Below are 25,702 nucleotides of genomic sequence, written 5' to 3'. Positions count from 1 at the left end.
ATGTGCCATAATCCACTACAAATGAAAAGTCCTTACCCTTTCCAGCATTTTCCCATAATTAGCAACTTTCTAAAAACTATTACGATACAGTACTTTCTTTTACTACCAAACAGCACTCAAACATATGTAACAACGTTTTAATAATACCAATCACTGTAAGCTTTTAATTACCCAAAAACAGTACTTAAGCCTTAAAAGCCATGTTTTAGTCTTTTAATAAGCTTAGGGAAAGAAAAGATAATCAGCATCAGAGACTTGTTGATTCGTTCTGATGATAGTATTACGGAAAGTTAGCATTATAATTCAAAGGTAATTCCCAGACAAGAAAATTCTTAGTGCATAATTATGATACAAAATACAGAACCATGAAAATTGCTTAATCACATGCCTTGAAATAATATTCACACTGAAAGTCATCAAAGTATGAGAGAGATATTAAACAAGCAACGTTTCTATTACTCAACTTGCTCTGGCTTCCCGGGAACCCCTAATCTGAGTCTCCACTCCATGAATAAAGGCTTCCAAGCCAGTGGGGTACTATGCTGTTTGGACTGGTCAGCTCAAACCCACCACCCTTGCTGAAAAAAAAACCAGCCAGCTCAAAGCACATGTATCACTGGGGCTCTGCTGTATCCTTTTCATATGAAAGGGTCGCTGGGTTAATTAAAGAACATCTTCACAAGAAAACAAAGCAAAACAAAACAATCCTACCCACACATTCTACCACTAATAACTAGTGGGAAACTCGAAGGCTCCCATCCCTGATAGAAATTGCTGAAGACCCTCACGGCCCCAGCGTTCCAAAGCCCCAGCCCACATTTTATCAGACACAATAAAATGTACTCACATGCCATACTGAGTATTTATAAAAAGCTGAACTGAAGAGAAGAATTATCTTTTATAAGCTTCTCATTCAGGTTTTTGTCCCCACCCCTCCACTAACACAGCTCTTATCAAGGTCAACAGTGACTTCAAGGTTGCTAAATCGAATGAGCAACTCTCAGTCTTCATCTTCCTTGATGCTTCAGCAACATGTGACACCAAGGATTGACTCTCCTCCCTGGGATGCTTTCTTTACCACACTGCAGGTATATTCTTTTAATTTCTCTCCTATTCTTCTGATTGTTCCTTCTCTGCCTTCTTTACTGGCTCCTCCTTATCAAATCACCCTTAAGTTTGACGTGCCTCAGGCTTGGCCCAAGTCCCTCACCACAGAAAGAGTAACTCAGTTTCTTCTTCCCATGGTGTGGGTCAATAGAATTATTATCTACTAATAATAACACTAGTATTTAGGGAATGGAACCATATAATTAGGTCCACTATGTCAGAAATATGTGCACATTCCCTTTGACTTAAGATACTTTCTTATGAGATTGCTTCCCTTTTCCACAAACTATAAATACTGATGTGACCCAAGGCTTGTTCCATATTCTGCTTTCCTGGTCTGCATACATTCCCTATATGATTTCATCCAAAGCTCATCGGTAACTTCTAAATTTCTCTCTCTAGCCTGGACCTCTTCCTTACAGACCAAATTCCTAAGTCCAACAACCTGCTCAACATCTCCACTTGGGAGTTGAACATAACATGTTCAAAACAGCTCTTGGTTATTGTTCCCACACCAGCTCCTCCATCAGATCCCCATCTTAGTTCATGGCAACTCCCTAAAATGTAAAAAGCCTTGGTGTTAGCCTTCCTCTGCTTTCTCGCCCAGTCCTGAAACAGTTACCCAAGAAATCCTATTGGTTTGATCTGTAAAGTAAATCTCAGTCATTTCTCACCACCTCCTCCACTGCTATTAGCAACTCTCAACTGGATTATGGCCGACAGCTACTACGTCGTATTCCTGCTTCCACCCTTGCCCACCTGATTCTGTTTTTCTATCTCAACATGATGGCCAGTGATTCTACTAAAATCCATATCAAATTACCTTACTCCTCTACTCAAAATTCTCCAGTGATTCCCCACTTTATTCAGAGCAAAGCCCAAAGTTCTTAAAATGGTCCACCAGGTAGGCTGCATGATGAGGCCCCCCCAAACCTCTAAAACCTCATCTACTTCCTGTGGCCTTCTCACCGGTCCTGGAACACACGCCAGGCACACTTCTGCCTGAAGCCCTGGCTGGCCCTTCTGCTGGAATCCTCTCCCCCAGAGATCTCTGTGTGGCCGTCTTACTCCTTCAAGTCTCCTTCTCAGAGGGTCCTACCTTGACCACATTATTTGAAACTGCCACCAGCCCCACGTCCCTCCTCCAGGACTCCTAATGTCACTTACCTTGTTCTCTTTTTTCTTTTCCAAACACACTTACTATTCTCCAAAATACTATAGTTTTGTTAAATTTAGGGCTTGTCTCCTAACAGGATATAAGATCCACAGAGGCAGGGCTTTTTATTTTGCTCATGGACGTATCTCTGGGACCTGGAACAGTGCCTGGCACACTGTAGGCATGCATTATGTTAAATGAAGCAAACACTTAGTGATTTCAATTTCGTAGTTTTCTTTTATTATATGAGACTTTTACTTTTATTATAAGAACATTTTTGTTACTCCTAGAAAAGCTCCTTTGTCCTTGAAGAACAGTAAGATCCCAGCCTGACCCGGCCCAACACAAATCCGGCAGCCTCTGGGAAGCCAGGACCATTCCACTTTGGCCAGCATTGACTCTGCTCCAGGAGTCCATTTAGCCTTTACCAGGAAACACCTAATACCTGCCCACACACATACATTTTGTGCCCCCATCTAGACAAGAAACACTGTAGCAGGACTTGCACAAAGTATTCAACATAGTCCTGGCTACTTCATACAAAAGTAAAACCTGTTTTTTTGAAGGACCTGGCAAACATTTTTGAAGTATTAAGGTTATTAAGTTTAAGATATTATACAACACACGACAGGGCACACAGTTATGCAGGGCAGTCCCCCCCACCCCACCCTGCAACCCTTTAAGGGACAGAGCACAACGAAACGTCATGATTATTCTGGAGGATCCTGTGCCTATTTTGACTGGGTTTGTAATTATGCCGTTTAAATGTGAATGTGTCTTTCTAATGTGCTTAAGTTTGTTTTTCCTAAATACTCCCTTTGAAACTTTCAGACTATTAATTTTCTTTGAATGAATGGTTTAAAATCTTAAGCTTGGGGCCTTGTAATAGAAAATCGTAAAGGAGTCTGACCCATATTATATAAACTCTGCCAATGGTGGGGCTGGGAGAAATAAACAATTGCTTCATCCCAGTAATAGTGACTTTCTTTAAAAGGACTCACATGAAATCTATAGGGCACAAGAGGAAAAGACATGGGCCACTGGTACTCTTTAAGTTTAAAAGTACTTTGTACAGCATTATTCATCATAAAGAGAATGTTTTTAAGTCTGTAAATTTACTTTTTGGCAGCAGGAAAGAAATAACTATCAAGCAGGCAGAAGCTGGGAGAATGAGACTGAAAATGGGAAATAAGGAAAAATAACTCAATCAATTAGTGATCAGTGGGACATGCCAGCTGTTCTTAGTGCAGCAGTATAGATTGCCCAATGTCTGTCACTGAGAAATACTATGATTTGTGGCCAACTCGATCCCATCAAAACGTGAAATAAAATTTCGTGAACAATTACTTGTAAACAAAAGACTTCCAAGAAATACAACTCTTTCTATAGAGCATTTCTTTTTGTCTTAAATAAAACTGTTTCCTACAGGTAAGACCAGGCTACTTGCTTTACATGTGATATTTTATTTAATAATCAAAACAACCCTCTGGGAGAGCTACTATTATTATCTTCATTTTACAGATACAGAAAAAGAGGTTCAGAGAGTTAAGTAACTTCCACAAATTTACACAGTGGAGAATAGTGGAGACTGGATTTGGACCCCAGGGAACTAACCTCAAAAATCTTGTTTTTAGTGTTCATATTTTACTGCCTCCCTTCCATTTTGTCTCCAAAACACTACTCTTTTCTGTAGTAATTTCAATAAGCAACTTGTCAGGGCCATGGCCCAAAGGTAAGCACATTTTTTTTTTCTAAGATTATATATGCTAAGTTTTTGGTGTTATAAGCAGTATCTCATTTGAGAAGGATATATTACTTACTACCCATTTGTCAAACTTCTGATTTTTTTTAAACTTTTTTTTCACCTTCGTAATGAGCCTAAGCTGAAATTCTGAGTCTTTACTTGAACCATGAAAATGGCTTTTTCTCCTTAGGAAAAGATGGAAGAAAATATCTGTATCAATCATCTTCTTTGCAAGCACTTTATTTTATCTAATAGATTTCTCATAATCATATGTTTTACAGTAAGTGCTTCCTGGGAATGGCCACAGACTTCAGCATCAGAATTTCACTGTTGCTTAAGTAGAGGCCAGAAACTGGATATTTCCAGGGATAGTTAAGAAAAGATAACTTGAAGAGAGTAGGGATGGAGGGAGGAGAAAAGTGTATAGAAAAGAGGGGGGCCTAATAGCAGGAAGAGGCAAGATAGATTCTTATTCTTAAGAATAAACTATTCTGAAAATATTTAGAAAGTAGCCCACTGAAATTAGGGTCTATCTCAGATCATTTATGGATGAATGAAACAATGAGCCAGAAAGGACCTCAAGATATCACCTACTTGGCTCTGATAACCCAAGGTCTCACTGGACATCTCTCTAAAGAGAGAAGGAGAAAAGGGTTTAAGAGAAATTCCATAGGCTCTGTATGTGGGGCTGAGGCAGAGCAGGCTTGAGGACGGATAATTCTGCCTTGTGGGAGTCACAGCTCCATTTCCTCTGGACAGGTCTTCTTCTCTCCAAACAGAGCCACAGGGCCTTTGTATGGGTCAGGAAAGGGTACCTGTCCTCTAGGCCGGTGGCCTCACTGCTTGGACTTCAGAGCAGAGGGCTAGGTTTCAGCCCTCAGATAGCAACAGACTACATTAGATGGAAAGTCAGAAGCAGCTTCTCCTCCTGGTGCTGTCATTAGCAGTGAGACTCTGGGTCACTTACTCTTTTGGGTCTGCAGTCCCCTCACCTCTAAAAAATGAAGGGCTTAGCTGTCACCTAAAGTCCGTTTCCTCCTCCCAATTCTCAGGTGAAATCCAGCAAAAATAAGTTGGTATATTCTGAACTGTATCCCTGAAATACTAGGATTCTATGGATTGAGTTGAGCGTTTTCGTGTTTGTGTGACAGTGTATTTTCCCTTTTAAGATTATTCTACTTTCAATCCCAAAGTGCTTGATTTTTCTTGAGCCATTAAAAGGTCATGCCCCACATATCAGCCATAAACTACCCAAATGTCCACCAACAGAATGGATAAAGTAGGTACATTCATTCACAGGAATAAAAGAAAAAATTACTCCTACCTGAATCAATTTGGACAGGACACTAACTTGAGTTAAAGAAGACACACAAATCAAGAACTTTTATTTGACTGTATTAAATTGCAGCCCGAGAAGAGGTTAAAACTAACCTATGGTAATAAAAGTCAGAACAACAGTCATCCTTGGGGCAGGGATCATGACTAAAAGAAGATGTTTCAGGGGGAGGGGACTGTGGGGGGCCTGCTAAGATTCTGTTTCTTTCTTTCTTTTTTTGTCTTTTTAGGGCCACACCTGCGGTATATGGAAGTTCCCAGGCTAGGGGTTGAGTCGGAGCTGCAACTGCTGGCCTAGGCCACAGCCACGGTAACAGAGGATCTGAGCTGTGCCTGTGACCTACACCACAGCGCACAGCAATGCCGGATCCTTAATCCACTGAGCGAGGTCAGGGATCAAACCCGCATCCTCATGGATACTAGTCAGATTCGTTTCCCCTAAGCCACAACAGGAAACCCAAGGTTCTCTTTCTAGAGTTGGATGATGGTTGCCTAGATGTGATAATGTTGTGCTATATACTTCTGATCTGTGCATTTTTCTGGTCATATGTAATCATTCAGTAACAAGTTCAAAGAAATAAAGCTACAGGGATACCTGTTCCCTCCAAACAAAAGCCATCTACTAAAACTGGACAGCATAAGTGCTGCTACCTGTAGAGAGAAAATTGACTTCATTTCATTTAGTGTGAATCAGACCAAGAACCACCTGAGAAGCTAAATGAGAAACTTCATTAATTTCCTGAAATCTTCATCCAGAATTTGCTTGATTTTTATAATGATTTCTTCCCTCAAATGAAACTGTGGCTATAAGGTCATACAAAATACTCCTTTTCCCTTTATCTTCATATACGGGAAAAATATTACTGCACGAAGTTCTATAACATATATGTACGAAGTTATTAGAAAACATCTGAAAATATCCTAGGAAAATTTATTTGGACTATTTAGGCTTGAAATAGATTCTTTTGGTCAGAATTATCCCAATTATCACATTAATGAAACGATGCAGTAACAAACAGATTTCTACCTAGTTTCTTGATATACATTAAAGTCTGCTAGATAGGGCCACACCAGTAGGGAAAGGCATTCCAGAAAATGCTGTGATAGAGAAAACTCCAGGGAAGCACCAGGAAACACCGCCTTCTCCTTTGTTGCATATTTGGTTCATCTGTGAATTTGATTCAGCACCGCATTTTTCTCCCCCTTACGTTATAAAACCAGCTGTCAGCTGAGTGATTTCTTTCCCCTCCCCAGTGTTCTATGATCCCTCTTTGATCAGTATGGTATACTGCGCCACCGCTCCATTTGATACATATGAAAAGTGATTGTACACAAACCTGCATCAGAAGTAATTACAACACTAAATCACAGATAACTAGAAACACAGATCGCTTGTTTCTACTCAAAACTTTATGATAACTTTTGTCATTACTTCTGTAAAGCCATCTAGTCCCATAGCATGGGACATGGGCATTAGCAGTTCTCCCAAATGCTGGGGGACTAATTAAGCATCTCTCAAGTCATTAGAGCTTAGACCAAAAAATGTTTCCAGTCTTTGCAATGGAAAGTGACTGGGGGGGTGAGGAGGACAGTGCCAAGTACCCAGTCCCTGAACAATATTTAATATCAAACTAGTGTTTGGTTCAACACAAATGCAGACAAGATTTTCAGGATAAATACCACTTAGCACTATTTCATGTTGTATACAGACCTTTCAGGGCAGCTTAATTCTAATCTCCTCCCTCCCCAAGCTAAAAAGATCTCATTCTTTAATTTCCACTTTTAAATAGAAAGGTCTCCCTTCTTCAGCCTTGTCCTCAATACTCATCTTCTAAGTTTAGATTTTCCTTGCAATTCAGGGCCCAGAATTCTACTTCTTCCTTCCTCTCAAATTATCCCTTTAACTTGTTTCTACTTATTTTTATAGGCCCCCAAAGCCTCTTCCTCAGGATAATGTGTAATTCAAAAAGCCCTCTCAACTACCCACTTTATCAAACTACAGAAGCCAACAATACCATTTTTCCTGTTTGGGTTTCAGGAAAGATACATTTTAACTAAAATTTCACCACTCATAAATTCCCTCACTAAATCTTTCTCCCCTGCCCCCAACACACTGGACTGTTTTATACACAATCACAATGTAATCAAACACCCAAAATGTATAATTACATAATCATAAAAAGACTTCCTAAAAATATATAACTTTAAGTGGATACCACACACCCTTTATAACTCTGATGTTTGGAGGACAGGCTAAAAATATACTGGACTTTTCTTATAAATTGTGTTTGTTATTTCTTGTTGAGAAAGGAGGGCAGACGTTCATCATACAAGGATCAACTGCTATATCAGAAACCACATCAACTGCTATATCAGAAACCACAAAATCTGTTACAACAGGATTCTATTCCAGATTGTAAACACACTTAAATCTTTTTTCTTTAAAAGCAGAAAGCTGGAATTGCATAAATCAGAGTCAAAGCCACCATGCTTTGCCCATAAAAATACTGGAGTTCCTGCTGTGGCACAGTGGGTTAAGAATCTGACTGCAGCAGCCTGGGTGGCTGCAGAGGTGAGGGTTCCATCACTGGTGCAGTAGATTAAAGGATCCAGTGTTGCTGCAGCTGTGGCTCAATATTTATAACTGGAGATTTGACCTCTTAATTAAAAAAAAAAAAAAAAAAAAAAAAAAGGATACACAATACTGAATACCTCCAGTTGCCCCTTAGGCTTCATCTACCAAAACAAGGCATTTATGAGTCTGGTATTAATAAGTTATAGAAAAAATCCATCTCTGCATAAATGTATAAAACTTTCTATCCTTTAGGAAACTTAAAACAATATTGAAATGACTTTAGAGAAGGCCCATGAAATTTAGTTCTGAACTCAGAAAACCACCTAAGGGATAATTTGTGAATGCCATCTGGGATCCAGGCAGCCTCATATACAAAAGGGAAAAGTTGTTGAGCTCATCCAAACCTAAAATTCACATACATTTTTACATCTGGACTGAATTAATCTTTTCTTGGTACTGACTTTCATGTAATAAAATAATTGTTTGCAGGTTTTATTTAAAAAAAAAAAAAAAAAACAACCCACAGCCTTAGAAATCAAAATGTGCAACATTCAAGTTGAAAACTACAAAGAATTCCTCTATCAAAAAGGTTAGTTGTGAGACAAGACTCATTTACACTAAACTCTGAACCTGACAGCTCAGTCAAAAACAATTGTTTGAAACTTTCATTTCAAGCATCTGCCACAAAAGGGTACACAGACTATTATGTCATAAATTCTGAAACTCAAAAGCTTTAGAAGCCTAGTAAAAGTGGAAACAAAGTTCCGAAACTAGAAAAGCTCTATAACCTCCACGTGCCCCCCCCCCATTCAATCAGCACAATTCCATGAGTTTTTAAAGAACTTGTAGCTAATAATTTTGAGTTAGCATATGGACAGTTAGCTTTCAAAAACTGTAGTCTTCATCCTGGCCCATGCTGTCTTCCTGTACAGCCATGAGCATCTAAAATCTGCAAGCTCAAATTATGTATTTGAAGCTGGTAGCTTACCCCTGGTTGCCCCCTAAAAAGCATGGGAGAGAAACAAAAAAAGATTTCCTGTCCCTTAAAATGTCTGGAGCCCCCCAAGAACGGCTGATTTCTGTGGTCCATCAGTGTCAGATCTCAGGCAATCATACAAGCAATTCGGGGGGGAGGGGAGAAGGATTAGTTCATATTACAGCCGGTCTGCTTTCTGGAAAAGATATCCTACAGATAGGAGATATCCCCTGGGGGACCCTTCTCATCTAATAATCCCAGAAGTCCATTTTAATATGAAATACAAATCCAATATATTTACGAACATCCTGAAAGAGCATTCAAATGTCAGCTGTCTCATACTGTGGAGTATTTTCATTTTTCACCTAATACTTTTATTTCTCAAAACCACATCCATGGAAAATGATTAAATGCTCGAAGTTTTATACTACAAAGGACAGCAGCACAGGCATCTGTTTTCCTGCCTCTCTTCTGTTCTTCTCCCCTCCCCCACTCCTACAGGCGGTTTGTAGGTCTTGGTGGTTGTTAAAATTACTTTCTACAAGTCTCCTACTGCTATAGATTCCAAAAAACTTCTGGTCCTTTAACATTGCTGGCCCTAAATTTATGCTCTGCTCTGAAAAGAGAAATCCAAAAGTCAAAAGCCTATTTAATGACAGATGTATTACGGAAAATTTTCCCCACGAAGTTTTGATGCTGTGAAGTATCAACTCCCTAAAATCACAGAAAGGAAATGACTTACATTCTTGCAAAATGAAGCCACTAGCAGCTTTCTCCAACAGTATTCTCTAATTCCCAAACTACACCCTGTGGCAACGCGGAGTATTTCGTGCAACAACTAAATTTAAATAGATGCTTATAAAAGCAATAAACAAACAGCATCAGGGCCCACAGAAGAATAGACAGAATCCTACACGGGAAATCTAGCAAGAGATACTTTTTGTCCACAGTCAAGAAGGTTGGAGAGCACAGGCTTGAAGTCAAAAGCAACCGACAACACTTGCTGAAGTTTTCCTTCCCCGCTGAGGGCAATGCACAACTCCTAGGGGAGATACTGGCAAAACAGATTTTTGCTGAGAAATGCAAAAGAAAAGAGTGTCAAGGAGCTAATATTTCTTTGGACACTAGCTACGCAAGTGCACGGCCTGAAAACCTGCCAACTTTCATTGCAACTTTAAAATATGCTTATTTTGACAGCTTTCCATTTCTTCCTGCCTTCAAGAAAACGCCCTCACCAGTAGGTTATACTGTCCCGGTAGTCGAGGTGCTGCTCTAAGCCCTGTGGACCTCACCCGGGTGGCCCTCAACTGTCCATTCCTGACAAGTCCTGGCCCCTCCCCGAGCAGAGGCTGGGGGTCTCCATGGCCCGGGGTCCGGCCTGCGCGTCGCCAGCTCCTCCCCGAACACAAATTCTGCAGGCCGCACCCCCGACTCCTAACCCACCGAGGCCTCCTTCCGGCGTCCCCAAGCCCGAGCTCAGTTTCTGGTTCCCCCGACTAGGCACTCACGGGGACGGTGGGACAAGACGCGGCGCTCGGGTCCCTTTCCGCAGCCGGGCTAACCCGGCCGGCGCGCGCACAACAGGCGGTACCGCGCGGCACCCAAGAATTCGCGGCTCAGGGGCTACACCCGAAGCCTGGGCACAGCGACGGGACGCGACGGGCAGGCGCCCCCAACACAGGGCGCCGGCGACCACCGAGCGCGGGCACTGAGCCCGGGGGCACAGCCCGCAGCCCCAGCTGGCCTCCCGCCCTCGCCGCAGAGCCGGCCCCGGAGCTCCGCGCCTCCCTCGCTGGCCGGCTCGGCTGCCCCGGGGCCCCGTCCTCCCACCCCGGCGTAGGCGAGCTCCGACTCGCAGAGAAGCTACCTTCCCGCCCGGTGCCCGACGCCCGGAGCGAGGGAACGCGGAGAAGGCGAAGAAAGACGCAGAGAAGGGGACACTGCCTGGGCTGCGGCTCGCGACTTTCAGAAACCCTCCCGAAGCCCGGTCCAGCCGCCGCCGCCGCCACCCGGCCGGCAGGGGGCACAGTGAGCGGCCGGGGCGCGGTGGCCCGGCTAGGGGGCGGTTTGGGGGAACCCCAGGGGCCGGGTTCCCGCTCGTACCTCGGAGAAAGTCCGGAGCACCAGGTGTCGGACTCCCGTCAGCTCTCCGTGCCTTCCTGCCGGTGCCGCGCCTGCCCCACTGTTCTCAGCCCCTCGGTCAGGGTAGCCGGACTAGCGCTCCACATCCGCCCCGCCCCACGCCCACGCCTCTCGCCCCGCCCCCGCCCACGCCTCTCGCCCCGCCCCCTGAGGCTCCTCCCCCCTCCGCCCTGAGGTAGCGGGGGCGGTGGCAGAGCCGCTGAAGCCCAGCACCCAGCTCCTAGCCGCACGTGGAGCTCCTGCAGGCCCCGCCCCGGGCCCAACCAAGCGTCCAGCGGAGGGGTGCAGCGAGTCCCGGGCGGGAGAAAGCTGAGCATACCACGCCTCCGGGTCCTGCACAAGGATGCTGTATTAGAACCGCGGCGATCTAAGTCTTTCCCTCACCACGGAAACAGTGGCGCAAGGGGACACTGTCAGCTCTCCCACTTTCTGGCCTAATGGCCTTTCTTCCGTCCATCCCCCGCTCCCGGGTATCGCTCCCACCAAAGCTCAGTCGCGCTGGCTGGGGGTGGCTGTTTGGCCTGAGCTTTATTTTACTAATTCAGAATGACTGTGGGGAGGCCGTTGAGAGAGGAGGCGGTACCTGCGGAGGAGGCTTCGTGATTCCTTGCTTCCCTCCGGTCCTGCACCCACCTGCCCACCCACCACTCGGGTCGCCGCTGCTTCGCGGGTTTTATACTGGATGGAGGGGGCGCCGCAGAGGAAGCCAAGTCGCCTCCGCTAACTCTCTCTTGCCAGTTCTTCAGGTAGACGCAGCCTCTATCCGCTGTGGTTTTAGTGTCAGTGGCCCCTTAGAAATTATATTTGCCCGCTCTTTCTCGATGGTTGCCAAGGCAAGTGATGCAGAGGGCCAGTGGAAGATATTTTTATGGCACTAAGACCCAAAATCAGGAGGTTTCTTTACCACTTTTAGTTGTTGGATCTAGGGAAGGGCTAAGCATCCACTGGGACCAGCCTCCACGTGGCCTTCAGGCCCGAGACCTCCAATCTCCTAGGTCTTCTGTGGACTCCTGACCCCTGGCCAGGAGCTACAGTAGTGCTCCCAAAGGGCCCCTCACTAAAGGATGTGTCTGGACATGACAAGGAGACAAGAAGAAGGCAGAGGACCTGAGAAAGGACACTATCCCAAATCAGAAGCCAACTTTAAAATTGCCCTGCTCTTTTGATCAACCATAAATATGTAAAGCTGGCTGTTATTGGTTGAAGGCACGTTTGTGTGCCTTGTTTGCATGGCAAAAGAAATTCCGTTTGTTCATCGCGACTAAAGTTTGTAATGGTTGTTTCATTCAGCTTTTACATTCTGTGAACTGTGACATTAAAACTGAGCATTGAGAATATACCTTCGGAGCTTCTTTTTTTTTTTTTGTCTTTTTGCTATTTCTTGGGCTGCTCCCGTGGCATATGGAGGTTCCCAGGCTAGGGGTCTAATCGGAGCTGTAGCCACCGGCCCAGGCCAGAGCCACAGCAACGCGGGATCCGAGCCGTGTCTGCAACCAACACCACAGCTCACGGTAACGCCGGATCGTTAACCCACTGAGCAAGAGCAGGGACCGAACCCGCAACCTCATGGTTCCTAGTCGGATTCGTTAACCACTGCGCCACGACGGGAACTCCTTTTTTTTTTTTTTTTTTTTTTTTTTTTTTTTTTTTTTTTATGCGGAGCTTCTTTTTCTTGGTCTTGCTTACAGCATATGGTAGTTCCTGGGCCAGGGATCAAACAGGGGCCACAGCAGTGACCCAAGCCGCTGCAGTGACCACAGGGGATCCTTAATCCCCTGAGCCATGAGAGAACTTTCTCCACCCCACCCCCCAGCTTATTTCTGATAAAGCAGAGCAGCTTTTAAGGATGTTGCACTCATGAAGTTATGACTCCATTATAAGACAAGAATTGTGTTCCAATGACTGCCTTTTAAATTAGCTATATTTAACTACTAGACTAACTTAAAAATTTGTTTATTACAATGTTAGCATTTAAAAGTGGAGAATTACACTTTTCCTCTTAACATGCATTCACAAACAGTGCATATTGAACAGTAGTTGGTAAGGTCTTAATTTTATATCTAATGAGATAATCTATTTTTTCATATGTGAAGATAAATGAGACAAGTGAGGAATATATTACTATCTTGGAAAACAGTTCCTAAATCTGATTTCTTTTCAGGTTTCATGCTTAAACATCTAGCAGATAAAAACAACATATTGTTAGATTGTAAAACACTGTTGCAATATAAAATGATTAGGTAACCCAAGGAGCAAAATAATATTAAACCACTTTTTAAAATCATGTGTTTAAGATTGGATTGTCTAAAATTTGATTATAGCAAAATTTACTATATGAATATTTTTCGAATCATGATTATGTTAACAGTATGAATACCATGATAAACATAACCTCTTATGTGGTACATTTTTGTAAACTAAGTACTTTAAAACTCTTAAAATTGGTTTTATAAATCCCTGAAACATAAAATTTGGAAAGAACTGATTTGGAAAACAACACATAATCCATTCAAGATGGAAATGGAACTGAGAAAAGGTGGGTTATTTTACATGTTTCTTATCACAGGAAATTTTTTTCTGTGCTTATTACAATAAAGAGTGCAGTTTTGTAGGTAATCAAAGTTATATTTTTTGACTCTTTGATGCTGATATTTACATTTATTTTCACTGGTATGATGGGAAATTTTCCTAAATATGGGACATTGCCCATCAAGTGAAACATCATCTAAAACACATCTTAAACTAATACGGTCTCCATAGCATTTACATATTAACATAACACTATATTTTTGCTTTAATTTTATTAGGAAGAAGTTACTCATTCCATGAATTTATTGAGAATTCCCATACACCAAGTATGGGGTTAGACACACAGGGTTAGACACCAGGATTCAAATGTAAAATCATTCCTGAATCTTACAGTAATTTGAGGGAACATGTGAGCAAGTACACTGTTACTATATACTTTAATGCTTACTATGGTAGAGATATTCAGGAGGAATAATGAGAAGGCCTAGAATCTTCATAAAAGACGTCAGACATACCCTGTCAACTGAGAAAGGGAGGATGAACAAAAGTTGGGGTACAAATTGGTTGAGGTGTTTGTTCTCAAGCTTGGCAGCACATTGTAACCACCTGTAACCACCTTTCAAAACCTACTGATGCCTGTGTCACAGACATGTGATTTAACTGGTCTGGGATGTGGCCTGGGCTTAGGAATATTTTCAAGATCCCCAGATTATTCTAAATGGAGACACATGTGGGAGCCATGGGCTATGCTATCTCAGGAAGAAGGGAGCACAGAGTGAGCAGGTGCGTGGAGGCATGGTTTTAAAGGACGATAACCATAGATTCATTTTGTAACTGAAGAGGCCTAAACTTTGATGGGTGATAGTTACACATTTTGGTGTAAGTAACACAATTATATAGAAAATGAAGGAGATGCGAATGGCTGTAAGTTACATTCCTTTACAAGTATTTTTCCAAACACGAGAATAGTACATTGAGAAGGTCAGTTCAGAAGATTAGAAAAAAAAATAGTTTTTTTCATCTTTGATTTATAATTCAAGGATTATTTGGGACTTAGAGTGTGTTTTAATGCTGAAATATAAATTCTAGTCAGAGGGGGAAGTCAGTAATTTGACATATAGCTTTTAAAGAATAATTTTCCCAAATTAAATATTGTTCATCATTCTGTCTGAAGGTCGTAATAAAGAAATTAGGTTCTTTTTCTTTTCGTTAATCACTGAAGTTCGTTGAAAAAGTAAAACAAAATGCATTTTAGAACAAAATAAATTTAAGTAAGTCCTATTCTAAGGCCTTAAATGTCCCTTTAGGAAATGTGTATTACTTTGAAAAACAAAATAATCACAGGTGGGAACTTAAATAGTGCAGTGATGTAGTCGTGGTTTTCACTGACTAAAACTTAGTTTTTAAAACTTAAAGTGCCCTTTTTTATTATTCTCAGCTAGTGTATTTCTTGGGTTCTGTAAAAAAAAAAAAATACCAAAAGAGATTTTAATTCTCAAGAAAAGTCAAGAGAATGGGAAAAAAAGTCATTTAATCCAGCTGTCTCGTTATTATGCACTTAGGAGTCCCTAACCAGGAATAGAAAAAATTACAGTTGATTCTTGAACAACACAAATTTGAGCTGTGTGAGTCCACTTACATGTGGATTTTTTTTTTGATAGCAAATACTATATATTTCAGTCTTCTGTCTTCTGAATCTGCAGATATGTAACCACAGATACAGAGGAACCATGTATATGAGGAACTGAGTGTAGATGTGTCTATATGGAGGACCAACTATAAGTTATGCTCAGATTTTCTACTGCATGAAGGGTGGGGACCCCTAACTCCCCCTGCTCCCATTCCTGATATTCATGGGTCAACTGTATTTTGCAGACACAGCATAGCCCTGGGATTCATATTACATACCAATCTAGCTGAGGAAGATTTACCTTTACTCAATTTAGTGATATGAAGTTAAAAATTAGTCATTAAATCAGTTCTCTTGGCCAGCAAATGTTGAGAAAAGATTTTAAAACAGTTTAACTCGATTACCCTGGGACTAAGTTTGGTTTTTACACAGCATGTGAAAGTTTGCAGGAGATATATATGAAGAACTGCTTTCTTTCTATTGCATTATGGTTTTATTTTTGCCACCAATGCCACATTCCAGTTCCTTGAGGGCTTGAATCCTTGAATACTCCAGACAAAATTTCTATAAGATAGAGAGGGTCAGGCTAGACCGGGCCCTTCACTCTTGAGGGGAGGTGGTTCTAAGTGATGCAGCAGAGGTGTTAGCCATTCAGGGAAGGGTACCCCGGCACAGAGAACCGCACTTAGGTCTTGGAGTTGAAAGGCACAGTAGCAGAGGCAGTGATGGATTGAAGGATACCACTGCCCACTAAAATGTCCCGAGGAACTAAGTGTGAAAACAGCACTGCTGCCTTATGCTAGGGCTTCACCTTACAGAGATGATTGAGGACATGCAGAAGGGCCCTTGTGCAGAAAAGTGTCTAGTAGAAGGGACGAGACAAGGGGAGAACTTCCTACCATGTAACACTTCCTAGTGTATGCTATTTGTGTGTTTATACAATGGGCCTTAAAGGTTCCAGAGCAGGTTTCAGTTCTGATTCCTTGAGGCCTCTCCAAAAAGCTGAAGGAAAACATTCCTACCCTCAGAGATGGGAGACAACGTCCTACACTCCCCACCTGAGGAGAAAGGAAAGGAAGGAGGACTCTGGTAACAGACTGGGGACCCCGAGTTACACTTCAGGCACACTCTAATGATCTTTATCTGGGGAGTATTCTGGGTGGAGTGGCTTTTTCACACACATGATAATGTACGGATGTCACTGAAATTCTCTTCAATATTTAATGCCATCTTATCAACAGGAAACAAACTGGACTAGAACAGAGTGGGGAGAGGTGAACATCCATCTTCCTGAATACAGACTCACAGCCTGGCTGATGCTGGCTTTCTTGAGGGAAATTCCATTCATAAAGCAGGTTTATGAAATCTGTCCATTCTATTTTAATTTGGTTACCTTGAGTAGACTGGAAGTATAACCAATGTGCCCTTAAACTTGTTTTCAGTTGCTTAACAAAGAATGATGGACAAAAGTCCAAATAAGATGTGCCAGTTCTGGAATTTTACAGGAGACTCACTGAGACTAAAAGAATGTTGGTGGAGCTTCCCAGGGGTACCCTACCCTCTGCAGTGGTTGGCATTTTGGTTACAACACAAAGTCTGGGCAAGCTGGTTATATTAACTGATAGGATAAAAGGGAAAAAGCATTTGTGAACATTCACATTAGATCCTATTTCCCTTTCACCTGATCATAGTTAGAAACAAAATCTGTAATCACTCTTGTTCAGCTTGGCTGTGGAACCTGATGCCAAAAAAATCTTAAGAACTTCATCTACAGGCAAGGCAGTCATCCCATTTTCCTTTTTCAAGGGTAGCCTAATATATCATGCTATTAGCCTAAACAGAATTCTTATGCTCCAGTTCTTTGAAGAAGGAACATTGGTAATTAGACTATAGAGTCTGAATTAGAAATCAAATTTGGTGAGCTTGTTCTCAAAGGCCCTCCAACGCCAAGGACTGGTTTTGACAGGTTGGAGAAAAAAGTGCTGGTTGAGAGCACTCTTAACCAGATCTAGCTTTGAAGGTTAGACCCTTTGGGGGTGAGAAGGCTTTCTTAAACCCGCTTTCTGTTAAAAATTTTAAATAAAGTATTTGTGACTCACAGATGAGTAAGCCAAACACTCTACGTGATTTCTTGAGCCAAAAAATAGAATCAGCAAATGAATGACTCTCATCTGCCAGGAGTTAGTTCTATATTGAATAATTTTTGTCACTCTCACCCCAATTTCTTAAAGGATAATGGGGATATATACCTACTACATGATAATTTTATATAACTACAGGCTAAATATACAAATATATAATAAATATAACATATTTTATTATCATATCACTTGTTTTCTTGGTAGCATTTTCACTATCTGAAATTATTTATGAATATGTTCACTTGCTTGTCAACTGTCTCTCTCTTTAGAATTTAAGCTTCAGATGAGCACAGTTCTAACCTCTCTGCCTGCCATCGCCCCAGCATCTAGAACAATGTCTGGTACATATTTGTTGAATGAATGAATCCCATAAATTATGTGTAGGGAGGGTGTGTGTGTGTGTCAGTGTGCGCACGTGCAGCTGCCTTGAGAGTGAGGTGGAGGAAAGGGAGAAGGCACTGAAATGAGAATGGGAAAGGATTAACATTTTTTCAGATGGTTCTTGGATATTTTAGGTAATGATGAGAAAGGATCAATCCCTTAAGAAGAGTTTGGATTGATTTGAATGGGACATTATATCAGCCGGTTCTCCTAGTGTTTATATTTAAAGTACAAATATATGATATAATTATCAATATTCTGTCTCTACTGATATTTCTTAATGTACATACTTTTTCTTTTTCTTCCTTCTCCCTGCCTTTAATGACTCACCCTACAGTCTTCTGAGATATGAAGAAGAAAGTCAGAGGGACTTTACTAGAGCAATTAATCAATTATTGAATTCCTCACCAAAGAAACACTCTGATGAGATACCCCTGTGAACAGAATGGTTAGTGTTGAACAAGGGGAAACTAAGTGACCTTTTTTCCCCACCTCCATGTAAACTCACGTCTCACTCCACCTTTGAACACTGGAAACTGCTCTGTCCTCAGGTCCTGACCTTACAACTCTCCCAACAGAGCTATAGTTTGACCTTGAGACTGTCAGTCACTACCCTCCACCTCCAGTTCTTTAAGTTTATTAGGTGTTTTTAGCATCCCTTCTTTACTTTTGGGTGTAATGCCTGGGCTCACTGTTTGAATATATCCTACCCCTTGGTCTCAGTGTCCCATATTTCCTTGACCTTCTAATGCAGCTTCCTTAACAATCCCTAAGTTCAAGTCAACGCAGTCATCCATGTTCTTGTATTTTGTTTTAAAGTCCCTGAGGAAGACTAAAGAAAAGCGAATAGACAAGTCATTTAGTCCCATCATCAAGATGACAGTGGTGTCAGTGGAGCACTCACAGATGCTCATCAACTTCTTACTCATTCCTGGTTGGCCCCCCTTTCCCTTCACCACAACGACCCTTCAGACTTTCGTGGCTCTCAAGTACCTCATCCCACTCTGAAACCTACCACTCTCAAGGGTCAATCTAGCCTTATTCTTTGCTGGTCACTGGTCTACAAGGTTTATAACTATTACCTGGTTGAATTTTGACAACAGCCCTTTGAGGGAAGTACTGTCATTTTTGTGGGTTTAACAGATGCCCATGATCTTAAAGAAAACAAGTGGTTGTGCCTGGATCAGAACACAGAAGATCTGAACTCAGGAATTCTGACTCCAAGCTCCACTCTTTCTTCTTAAACTCTCTTGCTTTCTGGTGCAGAGCTGATTGGGTATTTTCTCACTAGGTCTTGAGTGCTCCCCGCCTCCAAGCTTCTGCATATCTTCCTTTTAGGCAATTTTCTCCTGGCTTTTCTCAGCCAAACCTTCCTACCAAAGCTCTGTATCCCAAGTCCCCCCAGCTATTGGAAGGGCTTCTCCATCATTCATTCATTCATTCATTCAGGAAATACTTATTAAGTATCTGTTGTGTACGAGGCACTGGGGACACAGAAGTAAACAAGACCTAGTCTCCCACACTGGAGTTAAATTTTAATTACCTACTCTCCCTCTTAAATATGCAATATCTGATCCTCTCCTAGACCCTTCTTTCCACCTACAGAATGGTGAAGTCACTAAGAAATATACAGTGACTTCAACTAGCACCAACCCTGACAAGGCAGCAGGTACATGTCAGAGAGATGGATGAACAATTCCAGGTAAAGTCATCAAGGCATGGAAGTTTGTTCTTAGGCCTCTTTCTGAAAAGTGGCCCACTTCAGCTGAGCCTCTAGCTCTTACTATCATTTTGTCTAAGCAGACTTGGGAAGGTTCTGAAAATCAACCTTTTGTCATTATTGACTGGCTACCTGCACTTTAGCTGAAATGTCATTCCACAAAGTTACCTCAAACTGGTACCTCTAGTTTAAGCCTTGTATTCCATAGTTGTGGAAGGAAAGACACAGCCTTATTCTAGGAATTTCAGCAGTTTTAAGGGGGGAGGTATTTGTGAAATAAGGCATTTCTCAAACCCTTATTTTGCTGCTTCTAATTGAGTGGTACTCAAATAGAAGGTGATTTTTACCTGCAAAAGAACATTTGGCAGAGTCTGGAGATATGTTTAGTTGTCACAATTGGGGGGGGGGTGATGCTACTGGTATCTAGTGGAAAAAGGCTAGGGATGCTACTAAACATTCTACATTATAAAGAATCCTTGCCTCCAGTTGAGAACCACTGATATAAAGGGCGAACTTCACAGGAACATTTAGGTGCTTGTGAGTTGGTTTTCAGGGAGGTCCCCATCTGGGGATACTGGCTGAGCCTGCTGAAGATCTGTTGAAAAGAGCTGCTGGAGGTGAGGAATCATTTGGAATAAGCAAATTGAGGTATTTGGGTTCAGCTTCTCCATATACTCTTTTAACTTACCTGAATCTTTTTCAGATACACATTTTATGTCTCGGTGTGTCACCTTTTCAAGTATACAGTGATTTCAAGGGGGAAAATAGGATAATCTTTTGATCTGACAAAATCATTATTTGCATTAGCATAATTTCTTTCCCAGGCTATAAAATTTCTAAGGTGGTAGAATACATCCTCTTTGTGAAGAGAGGTATGCAAGATTTAGCTCAACCCATATTGAAGGATAGCGATATTAGAGAAGAAAAAGTTGGAAACGCTAAAGCTTTCCACTTCAGTAAAGAATCAAATTGTTGAACTAAAATTAATCTTAAGGAAGTTATATTAATAAAGTATAAACTTAATAATCTAACCAGACCTGACTAGTTACTAGCCCTCACAATGAATAATAATTACTTAAATAATTTGCTAAATTTTAAAGCACTGATAGAAATTTCTTAATAGATTAAACATTAAAAATGTGTGTTTTAATATGGATAATGGAATGGACATTCCTTAAAAAAACTAAAAATAGAGTTGCCATGTGATCTAGCAATCCCACTCCTAGCACATATCCAGAAAAGACAAAAACTCTAATTATAAAAGATACAGGCATGCCAATGTTCATACCAACACTATTTACAATAGCCAAGATATGAAAGCAACCTAAGTGTCATCAAGACACTTAGGATAAAGATGTGGTAAATATATACAATGGAATATTACTCACCCTTAAAAAGTATGAAATACTGTCAATTGTAGTAACATGGATCGACTTGGAGATTATCATACTCATTGAAGTAAGTCAAACAGAGAAAGACAAATATCATATGATATCACTTATATGTGGTATCCAACATCTTATAATAATTGATAAAGGAAAGGAATCTGAAAAAGTATATATGTATACATACACACACACGTATATAATTGAATGAATTTGCTGTGCATCTGAAACATTCTAAATCAACTACACTTCAATTTTTTAAAATTTGTGTTTTGAACAAACAGCTACTGCCAAATACTATATAGAAATAAACTTTTAGGAGTTCCCGTCGTGGCGCAGTGGTTAACGAATCCAACTAGGAACCATGAGGTTGCGGGTTCGGTCCCTGCCCTTGCTCAGTGGGTTAACGATCCGGCGTTGCCGTGAGCTGTGGTGTAGGTTGCAGACGCGGCTCGGATCCCGCGTTGCTGTGGCTCTGGCGTAGGCCGGTGGCTACAGCTCCGATTGGACCCCTAGCCTGGGAACCTCCATATGCCGCGGGAGCGGCCCAAGAAATAGCAACAACAACAACAAAAAGACAAAAGACAAAAAAAAAAAAAAAAATAAGAAATAAACTTTTAAAGGATTATTAGGGCTACCAAAAATTATTTGCATAAATCATATTGACCACATACATATTGACTACAGTCACTTCCTTACCTCTATACTCCATTCCACTATTCTTCATTTTACTAGCATATATAATAAAGAATATACATGTATGTATTTTTATTATTATTTTTTTTGCTGTTTTAGGGCCGCATCAGTGGCATGTGGAGGCTCCCAGACTAGGGGTGTAATTGGAGCTATAGCTGCCGGCCTCTACCACAGCCACGGCAATGCAGGATCCCAGCCATGTGTGCAATCTACACCACAGCTCACAACAATGCTGGATCCTTAACACACTGAGCGAGGCCAGGGATTGAACCCATAACCTCATGGTTCCTAGTCGGATTCATTTCCGTTGTGCCACAACAGGAACTTTTTTTTTTTTTAATGGATGTATTTAAATATATTCAAATTCTCATGAAAGTGAAATCTATGAAGAATAGCTATAAAAATACATCATTAAGCACCTTTCACAAGTATTGCCTGATTTCCCCTTGGACTTATTAACAGTGGTTTCCAAACCTATAGATGTATCAGAACCACTTAAGAACTGGTGACAGGGCTGGGAATTTCAAAAAAGAGCAACAGACTCTCCAAATGACTCTGATGCCCATTTGTGACCATATGGGTAATTTCTCTGTTAATGCTGATGCTAATGTAATATTTAAATGAAGAGGCCAGATAAAAGATAATTTTGAAATGTCCAATTAAAGCCCCCAAATACTTTAGGTACTATTACTCCACCATCCCCTTCCAATGCATAAAAATGTGTGTTAGGGTGTGTGTAGGGAAAATGTGTTAAGATGTGTTAGTAAATCTTTTTAACACAATAAGGACATTGATGTCAGTGCATGCAATTCAAATTCTGGAAGAGCTGCCTATTTTTAATTTTCCGTGATGTAAATGGACTAAAACTCTGACCATTAATTTGGTCAAGAAGCTGTTGACTTTAAACAAATAGATGACCAGTTATTTCTCCAGCAAAAAAGGGTTTACTCAAGACCAGCAAAGAATTGCAGTTCAGGGTCTGCAACCATGGTAAGCCACTTGCAAGTCCCAGACAACAAGGAAAGGAGATCTCTTTTATAAAGGAGAGAAGGAAATTAGGAGAGTATAGAGGCCATTGGAGGCATTGAGAGTTCAAGATATCATATCATGGCTTTTCACTGTTGTGACAGTCTCTCATTGGCTGAGCTCTTGCAGAGCAAGAGCAGGAAGTCTTTTTTTTCTTTCTTTTGGACTCTGCTATCATTGTAGGAAGTTTTAGCCCAACTCTATTTTAATTGAGGTTTCTGTTTATTAATTTTTACCAAGCCATTCAACTAAAGATAAAGCCACAGAGCCTACCAGTCTTAATGAATAACAATGAATAATGTGAATAACCCATCCCAGAAGCATCACAATAACATTAAGTCCACAGAAACTTCCATGTGAATCTAATAGGAAATAAACCATGGTCTTAATTAACATTTCCATAAGTATGCTACAGGGCAGCTCTGAGAAAATGGAATATAGACTGAATAGAATATATAAACATCCTAATTTTTACATCTTCCCATTTCATAACTTTGTTCATTTAATGCTGCCTCATAAACATCTACATATTTCATCTGCACTCAGGGCTTTGGAAGGTGACACTTCACAGATAAGTACAAGGCTACATAGATGGATACTATTTTGTTCTATGAATGACAAATGGCTTCAAAAGAGTGGTTTCCAGGAATGCAATTCATTTAAAATAATAATGACAGGTGATTGTTTATTGATTATTTACTTGTTATAGGTACTGTCCCAAGTGTTTTATTATCTTATTTAATCATAACAGTCATCCTATGAGATGGTACCATCGCAAATCCTATTTTCAAAAAAGGAAATCGGGGCACAGATAACATACCCAAATTTAAATAGCCCATTAGTATTGGGGTTTCTAAATAATTGTTTTAAAGCAAAATGGAAAAAGTCACATGGAAACAATGGAAACACCTACATGTACACTTTTTTAGCAAGGTGTTTGATTTTCAGACAGTGAGCTATGGTGTCAGGAAACTTTGAGAAGTACCCAAGATATATGCCTACTCAAATCCAGATTTGTGTATGGGACAAGAAAGACTAGGGACAAAATTCTCAGCCCCGTTTCCAGTGAGTTGGACCCATTTTAAAATAATTATAAAGAACTGTATGAGTTTATAAAGAATTACATATCCTTTGGCAAGAAGATGTCAATGGAGCAGTGCTTGATGACACCTAGTCCACTCCAATATTTTAAGCTTAAGTTTGCCCGTGTTTTAAATTGATATACTGAAGGAGGAATGACCTAAGCTCTTGGGTAAGTTGCTACTGCACCTGCATTCTCTTGGCAACTTAGCTTTTCCCCTTCCAGTTTCCAGTTACTTCATCTGAGCCATACACACACCATAAAGGAGAATTGGACAGTTCACGGTATGTGTGGGGAACGATGACAGTCCCTAGAATCACCTTTGCCTTCAGTCTCTGTGATTTTGTTTATCATTGTAGGAGCTGAGTTGTAAAATGGATCATGTGACAGGAGCCTCCTCTGTCAGCTGTGGCTCCCAGTGTGACTGTCAGCCCAGGAGGAATGTGAACAATGCAGAACCACCCACAGCTGGAGGCTCCCAGTCAGAATGGGGTGGTAGGGACCAAGTTTCTGTTCCCTCTAAGGATCAGGCACCATGCCCTCCCATCTCACTCAAAAGCCATGGAAAGAATTTGGCAAACTATTTCTTAAATCAAGGATTTCCCTATTACTCTTTGCAACTTAAAGAATTCCAAGTCCTTGAATCTCAGGAAAATCCAGTCATTAAAAACTTTTGAGATATTTGGGAAAGAAATGAGTTAAATGGAAATGATTTTTAAATGGTTTTAGATGGATTTATGGATTACTTTCATGAAGATATAAAGATATCAACTTACGAATTTAATTCTTATCCTCAGTTTTTCAGATTGCCCCCATTATTTGTAATTCCTACTTCAAAATAAAACCCCTTGGGCTTTGTGATTCACTATGCTCATTAACAAGGAATAAAATGTTTTCCCTGTTCTCCATTCCCTCGAAGCTTGTTTTTAGATATAGGACATTGCAAGTGTGTGCGGAAGGGTAAAATGCTGTTGCTAATTGTACTGTTCTGTGCTGATTAGATGCCATTTGCTTGATGTCAGTTTTTTCCCTCAGCAACTATTTCCAGCCAGTGGTGTCACTCTTATGTATTACGCTTTGCCCCCCCACCCCCCCAAAAAATTGCAAAAATGTGTTTCTAAAATAAAGGAATGACACATCCATTTAACATCGTTCATTTACATACTAAATGGGGACACATCAATTATAGAGTAAAATCACTTTTTAAAGGATTTTGATTTAATGGCTGTTATTTCAAATGTTTATTCCTTCCCTTAAATAGGAGCATATTCATGCAAATTTCTTGTCAGTTATTTTAAAGAAAAACAAACATTTATCTTTTAAATGTAAAATGCCATCACTGTTTACTTAAAATGTTTATGAATGTGAGGAAATAGTTCAAAATGAATCTAGCCTCTTTTTCCCTCCAGCTGCCTCAGTTGGTCTCTTCTTCCTCAGCCCTTTTGGGGAGCAGGGTATCCCCCCTTTTCCTCTCAGGTCATCCTTTTCTTAGTGCCATGGAATCAGGACATAGAAACAACCACCCCTTGACCCACAGGAAATGAGCACTGTGCCTTGTAATAACAAGAGAACTTCCAGAGCTCACATCCCTCATTCTGGCCTTTTCCCTTTAGATTTTATCTTCAAATTGGACCTTATGAATAATAAATGTCATTTGAACAGCTTTTTGCAGTGTTTAAACCACAGGCATGATCTCTTGGGCCTCACAAAAACAGGATAGGGAGGGAGGTCCTGTTGTGGCTCTGTGGTAATAAACCCAAGTAGTATCCATGAGGTTGCAGGTTCGATCCCTGGCCTTGCTCAGTGGGTTAAGGATCCAGCATTGCCGTGAGCTATGGTATAGGTCGAAGACACGGCTTGGATCCTGTGTTGCTGTGGCTGTGGCATAGGCCAGTAGCTGCAGCTTCGATTTGACCCCTAGCCTGGGAGCTTCCATAGGTCACACCTGTGGTCCTAAAAAGCAAAATCAAAACCAAAACCAAAACCAAAAAAAAAAAAAAAGGACAGGGACTTCCTGAACCATATTTTCAACACAAGTCAGCACTTCACATGGCAACTTCTCTAGAGCTGCCTGAAAT

At 41.0% G+C, this 25,702-nt stretch overlaps 1 protein-coding gene across 4 annotated transcripts in view; it reads right to left on the bottom strand.

The window, feature by feature from the left end:
• The window catches only part of FRMD6 (FERM domain containing 6), a 78,410-nt gene extending 67,139 nt beyond the window's left edge, over nucleotides 1–11,271 (bottom strand). The window contains exon 1 of one of the 4 annotated variants that reach the window (XM_021101841.1): nucleotides 10,997–11,271. The gene's annotated coding sequence lies outside the window, so the exon portion shown is untranslated. Of the gene's footprint in view, nucleotides 1–10,760; nucleotides 10,898–10,996 lie in introns of those variants that run through there. The other 3 variants (XM_021101859.1, XM_021101852.1, XM_021101869.1) reach the window with 3 other exon arrangements.

The sequence above is a fragment of the Sus scrofa genome, chromosome 1 (assembly GCF_000003025.6).
Source record: "Sus scrofa isolate TJ Tabasco breed Duroc chromosome 1, Sscrofa11.1, whole genome shotgun sequence".
Taxonomy (NCBI): Eukaryota; Metazoa; Chordata; class Mammalia; order Artiodactyla; family Suidae; genus Sus; species Sus scrofa.
Note: the sequence above shows the minus strand (reverse complement) of the source record. Positions and strands in the feature narration are given on the sequence as shown.